Below are 6,792 nucleotides of genomic sequence, written 5' to 3'. Positions count from 1 at the left end.
GGGGGCGCCACAGCGCCACCGACGGCCCGGAGGCCGCAGCGCAGGGCGCGCGGCCGACCCCGCCCACCTGCTCCGTTCCGCTCTAATTGATTACCCAGGTTGGGACAGGTTTCCTGCTTCTTTTGACATTTGATTTTCAAACTTCCAGCTTTAAAGAAGCTTTACGTTTCGAATGTACGGGCTTTGCATAAATGAACCTAGCCGGATGCTGGTGGCTCACGCCTATTAGCCTAGCTACACCGGAGGCTGAGATCTGAGGATAGCGGTTCAAAGCCGTGTTGGGCAGGAAAATCCCTGAGATCCTTTATCCCATTCACCAACCGGGGGCTTGGGCGGGGAGGTGGTGGAGGAAGCGGAGCTGTGGTAGAACGCTGGCTTTGAGCAAAAAAAAAAAAAAAAAAAAAAAAAGCTCAGGGCCAGCGGCCAGGCCCGGAGCTCAAGCCCTATGACCGACAAAATACGCAGCTGGAAATATGTATTATTGAATGGAAGTGGACAGCATTTTGAGAATAAACGCTTATGTCTGGGCTCTTTCCACTCCAAATTCAGCTGCTTTTAGCGGCAGAACAATTTACACACACATTGTTGTGAGATTCTAAAATGCAAGAAATCTATAGTTGAGACAGTAGGTATGGGTCCTCCCTCCCCCCTCCTCCCTCCTTCCTTTCTTCCGTCCTTCCTTCCTTCCCTCCCTCCCTCCCTCCCCTCCTCACGCCCACCACCCACCCGCTGGCTTGCTTTCTTCTTTGCTTGCATACTTGCTTGCTTGCTAACTTGCTTTCTTGCTTTCATGCCAGTCGGGGGGGGGGGGGTGCTCTACCAATTAAGCCACAGCGCCACTTGTGGCTTTTTGGTGGTTAATTGGAGATAAGCGTCTCATGGACGTTACTACCTAGACTAGCTTCAAACCGTGATCCTAGATCTCAGTCTCTTGAGAGCTGGAATTACAGGTGTGAGCCACTGGTACCCTACTTGCACATACTTTTTGATGTTTAAGTTTGTTGGGAGATAAGTTATATCAACGTGTACCCAGATTTGGGGATGGGTTTACACAAATCTTTGGATTTTGAATTTAAAACGTGTTCTTCCAAGTAAAATTAACTCTAATTTTATTTTTTAAAATGCATTGACATATGATCTTACTAGGCATTCTTTTTAAAGCAAATTAAAACTCCATGAAGAAACCTCTTCCGAGCTAAGAACAGCTTTAGGGCTACAAAATATTGTTATATTGCATTATCAACAGACCCAAACTTTATCCTTAGGATTTTCACTAATCTTAACCATGCTAAGTATCAGTGTGGAGGCAAAAGCAATTGAGAGCAATCCCAAGTGATCAGATGAAAAGCTGAATGAAAGAGAACATATAAGAGCATGAACTGAAAAGAATAGAGAAAAGCATAAAGGCCTTGCCAATTTCATAATGCAAGTGATATGACTAAATAATTCTTTCAAGAGATTACTTTGAAAAACTATGCCAGTCTGGGTACATTTATAATCTTTGCTCATGAACAGCTACATACATATTTAATAATGTTTAACAAGAGGCTATATTTTTAATGGGCTTGCATAGAGCAGAGGTCCCTCTGTGTGAAAACACATTCAAATTAGTGAAAGGTAATTATGCTAAAAAGAGATTCCCAAGTTATGCTCTGGAGATGATGACTCTGTGACCCCGCAGCTTCTCAAGGGATCTGTAATAGCACTGACGCATTTGACTTTTTTTTTTTTTGGCCAGGAAAGAATTCAGTTGACTTACAGTATTAATAAAAACCAACATGCAGTGTTTTGTCAAAGACAGGGCTTTAAAAAAGTAACATAAACACTGACTTTTCTTAAGTCAGCACGAAGCTGAGCCAAAGTAAATGATACAGTGAAGGTGGGCGATGGATATCTGACTCCCTTTGACCAAGTTACTCAAAAATTAAGTGTGCTAGGATAATTTCCAAACCTGCCAGTCTTTCACCACCTTCTGATTCCATACTTATCCCCATGCCTTCTCACTTTAACTCTGGGGTTGGCCTTATGATTTCCTTTGAGAAATATGATACAAATATATGTGATGCAGTAGATGCTAGAAAATCAGTGAAACTGGAAAGCATGTTTCAACAAGTCCATTGGAGATGAAAAATGCTTAGGGCAGAGCCATGATTGAATTCTCTCTACAGCCTCTGATCCTATAGGTCGGGAGTGGGGCCTTAGAATTCCCATTTTTTAATAGTAAAAAAAATTTATATTATTAGCAAAGAACTATCTCAAAATTCATTATCACCCAAGTTGAAATTTTAGTATAAACTTGCATACAAGTCACTTTCCACTATTTATTCTACACACACACACACATATGCATACACACACACACAGAGATCTGGCATTCAAACATGTATTCTAAATCATTATGTCCAAATATAAATAGTTGGGGTAGTCAAACTTCTGCCACAAGTTATGAAGGGGTTACAGATGGAAGATGTTCTGAATTATGTAGTAGAAGGAAGGAAGAGCATTGTTTAGTTTTTATGTGCAGATATGTATTTTCCTATTGATATAGGCAGACTTCAGTAGACAGCTGTCAAAATGGAAACAGCTGCAGAGCCCAGATGAAAGTCTACTTTATGTTGGCCACAGGAAACTGGTGATCTCAAAAATTTTAATATATCTCAAATTAAGGTAAAGTGGTAATAGCTAAGCAAGCATAAGCAGCTGTTAAAAATCCACAGTGAGGACTGGAGTCTCGGGAGAAGATCAGCCTCACACTCGCAGTCTGTACTCTATGAGGTATCTAACCCAAGATGATGTCCACTCTATTTCTGTTTCAGAATGCCAAGCATCTACCTCTCTCTAAGCTGCTGGCTGTGCCTTGTCACCCAGCTATGTCTTGTGAACATCACCTTCTGGCTATTTTCTCCCATAGCACACAGGTGGCCATGAGCACCTGTAGCAAGTAGCACAGGTATGTCATAATGGTGAGGTGTGTATCAACATGAGAAGGTAACAGGGTTGTGGAGTTGGAGGATTATTTACTACATTCAATTTAATGAATATTATCAATATATTTATTCTCAGTAATAACTGTTTAAGATATTAACTGGTGCTAAAATTTAAGTATCTTGCCCACCTCCATTCTTTCAAGTATTTTTTGTTTAATTGAATATGATATATGAATAGAAAAGCTTACAAATCCTAAATGTATGTTTTGATGGATCTCCACAAAGTGAACATACTCACATACCAACATGAGGAAGAAGAATGTCACCAGCACTTCAGAAACCCATCAAACCTCCTCCCATTCACTGCCCTTGCCCTTCCCTGGCGCATTAGTCAACTTTCTGTCACTATAACAAGGTATATGAGATAAGCAATTTATAAAGAAGAAGGTCTCATTTCAGAAGTTTTGATCAATAGCTGATAGCTCCATTGCTTTGTGGTTCATGTCAGGGCAGGACAGCACTGTGGTATGCCAGATCTGCTCATCTCATGGTGGCTGGGAAGCAAAGTGAGAGAGGAAGGGGCCAGCAAATCTCAATATTTCTTTCAAGTTATAACTCCAATGACTTAACTTGCTCCCACTGCCCCATCTCTTAAAAGTTCCACCTCCCAATATCTCTGCTGTTTGAGGATCAACTCTTACTTAATATGGGCCGGGGAAGAGAGGGGCTTTGGGGGCATTCTATATCCATACTCTATTGTCTGGTAACTGGTTTTTGTTTGTTTTTGCTTTTGCTATTGCTTTTTATTGTTCTATTGCTGTGTATTTGTTCTTTTGGAACTTACGTTTTATATGTCATTCACATCCATTAGTTTTGGTCAATTATTCACTTCCTTTGCTATATAGGATTCCATTGTATTGAGAATTGAGAGTCCTTCTGTTACCATAAATTTCACTGATGGAACTTAGAACTGAGATCATCTGTATTAATATTACTGCTTTTGTTCTCTGGAAAATTCTTACCAAGGAAAATATCATTACAGACTAAATTTCCCTGACTGCATCAAGAAAAATGTTCAATCCAACTGCTACAAAGCAATGGCCATTTATTAAGATAAGAGTTTATACTTCATAAAACTCATCTCCAGGAAGTGGAGGAGTGGCTCAAGTGATAGAGCACCAGCCTTGAGAGAAAAAGACACTGAACAAAAAAGCCAAGGGACAACACTCAGGCCCTGAGTTCAAGACCAATACTGGCACACACACACACACACACACACAAACACATGCAAACACACACACACACACACACACACACACAAACACATGCAAACACACACTATTGGAAAAGAGATCAATTTGTGTTTTGTTTTCCCATATCTGCATAATCCTTATCTGCACAGGAAGCCAACCATATTTCTATGCTTTTATAAAATTCTAACCAGAAAAAGAAAAAATCTTAGGCTTATTAGGCTAGAGATGAGGTTCAAGTGGTAGAATGATTGCCTAATAAGTATGAGGCACTGAATTCACTTTCCAGTACAGCAAAAGAAAAAAATTATAGGCTTGTCTGTCCCATAAGTATAATGACTGTATTATGTACACAGCAAATCTTTCCGTTGAAATCTAAGTATTTCCTGTTGTCGCATACTTACTTTTCTTAAGATTCACAAAATGCTGACAAGCGAAATATGGCCTTGCATTTGTTGACCCCACAATAATAAAGAAAACTAATTAGGGCCAGAAGCACAGGAACTTAACTGTCAAACCTTAAAAAGTCAGTGACTAAATTGGTGTTAGGTAGAGAGCTCTTCTTAGGAAAAATATGATTTCAAACATTCTTTGGACATAGAAATTACCTAGAAAATAAATGATGCTTACCAGACATTGGTGGCTCACACCTATAACCCTAGCTACTCAGGAGGCTGAGCTCCGAGGATTCTGGTTCAAAGCTAGCCTAGGCAGGGTAGTCCATGAGACTCTTATCTCCAATTAACCACCTAAGGGCTGGAAGTGGAGGTGTGGCTCCAAGTGGTAGAGCACTAACCTTGAACAGAAAAGCTCAGAGACAGTGCCCAGGCCCTGAGTTCAACCCACATAACCAACAATAACAAAAAGAAAGAAAGAGAAAGAAAAGAACAAAAAAAGAGAAGATACATGATACTCAATATGCAAATGCTAAAAATGCAACAAGACTTCTCAGTTGCTGGGAGGAGACTTGGAGTTGAGCTGGGGTTGGGCCTGATCCTGAGGCTGAGGCTGATGATAGCTGGCTGTTTGGGGGATTGCATTGTCTGGAAGGGCTCAACTGTGATTGAAATCAAGGCTCACATTTTCATAGGAAGGGCTAAAAATTCATTTTCGACATAGAAATGGTGCTCAAATGAGAACATTCCTATGTCCCTCAGATAATCAGTACTTATATACTATACTTTTCCCTAGTTCTTTTCCTACATCAGCCACAAGATGTTGAACTTTCTTGGAACAGAAAGAAGCAACAACTAACTGAAAGCACACAGTCCCTCAACCCACTCTTATCAAAATGGTAAATCTGAGAAGCAGGTGTTGTTCACATTGCATATGTGACTTGATGTCACAAATGTCAATCATTATTAAGAAATGCTTCTTATATTCCTAAAGTTGTTCTAGCTGATATAAACGTACAAGCTTCTGACATAACTCAAAATTACTGCGATGGAATTAGGAAAAGACAAGTACTTCCTTCTTTATGCAGTTTTATGTTTCCAAATCATAGCAAAAAGCATTGTTCTGAGATGTGGAGCCAAGTCCTTCCTAGAAGCATTTTGATGCCCAGAATAACATCTAATTTTGTTTGGTTTTGTGTTTTGAAATCAATGTATACTTATGTCATTTCTTGTGTTAGTTTCTGACCAGGAAATTTCACCACAACGACAGGTCAGCGTTGTTTTCAAGGATATTTACTGAGTAGCTATTGTTTCACTTAACCATTGCAAGAACACTGAAGTAAGGAATGCTTTTCCCATTTGCTAGACATGAAAATGGAGATTCAGAGAAGTTAATCAAGTCCCAAAGCTAAGAAGGAAAGAGGACCAGGACTCAGATGCAGTCTACGGGATCTCTTGAAAAAGAAAATCTTGAAACAGAGATATCATCAAATTTAGATAAGTAACTCCCTTGTACTTTGCTTACCCAGGCACGTCAGCCTTTTTTGATAATGTGGTTAGATACCCTCATCACCTAGACACTGTCTTCTAGACCTACTTGAGTTTGTCAAAGGTTCTGCTTTGGTCCAAACAAAAGTCTCAACTGTCTCTAACTAGAATCTGAAAGACCAGAACCTTGACCTCTGTTGAGAGAGACCCTGTGCTGAGAATTAATAAAGGTCAAGTTCAGAGGACAGTGCTATTTTCATATAGTTCCCAACCATGAAAATACTTTTAATTTTGTAGCCAGCTCTGATGTTAACATTAGAATATTGGTCATGTTCCTCTCATGTAGCACCTGCATGGAGGACAATTCTGTGGCCCTTAATTTTCTATAATTATTATTTATTATAACAAAAATAAACATATTATCCTTCTCCTAGTGGATTAAATTTTACTGCTTATCAACTTTACTTAAGTATCCCTAATCAGAAAACTTGAAATTCAGCTCCAGAGACCAAAAAGTTTCTGAGTTCCTACATAACACTTGAACTTGTGATGGGTCACAGTTCAAAATGGATGGCGGTAGCTCGCCCATGTAATCCTAGCTAGTCAGGTGTCTGAGATCTGAGGATCATGGTTTGAAGCCAGCCCAGCCAGGCAAATCTGTAAGACATCTCCATGTAATCACCAAAATGCTGGAAGTGGAGCAGTGGCTCAAGTGGTAGTGTGCCACCATCC

Source organism: Dipodomys ordii, unplaced genomic scaffold (genome assembly GCF_000151885.1).
Source record: "Dipodomys ordii isolate 6190 unplaced genomic scaffold, Dord_2.0 Scaffold158, whole genome shotgun sequence".
Taxonomy (NCBI): Eukaryota; Metazoa; Chordata; class Mammalia; order Rodentia; family Heteromyidae; genus Dipodomys; species Dipodomys ordii.
This window is presented reverse-complemented; position numbering follows the sequence as displayed.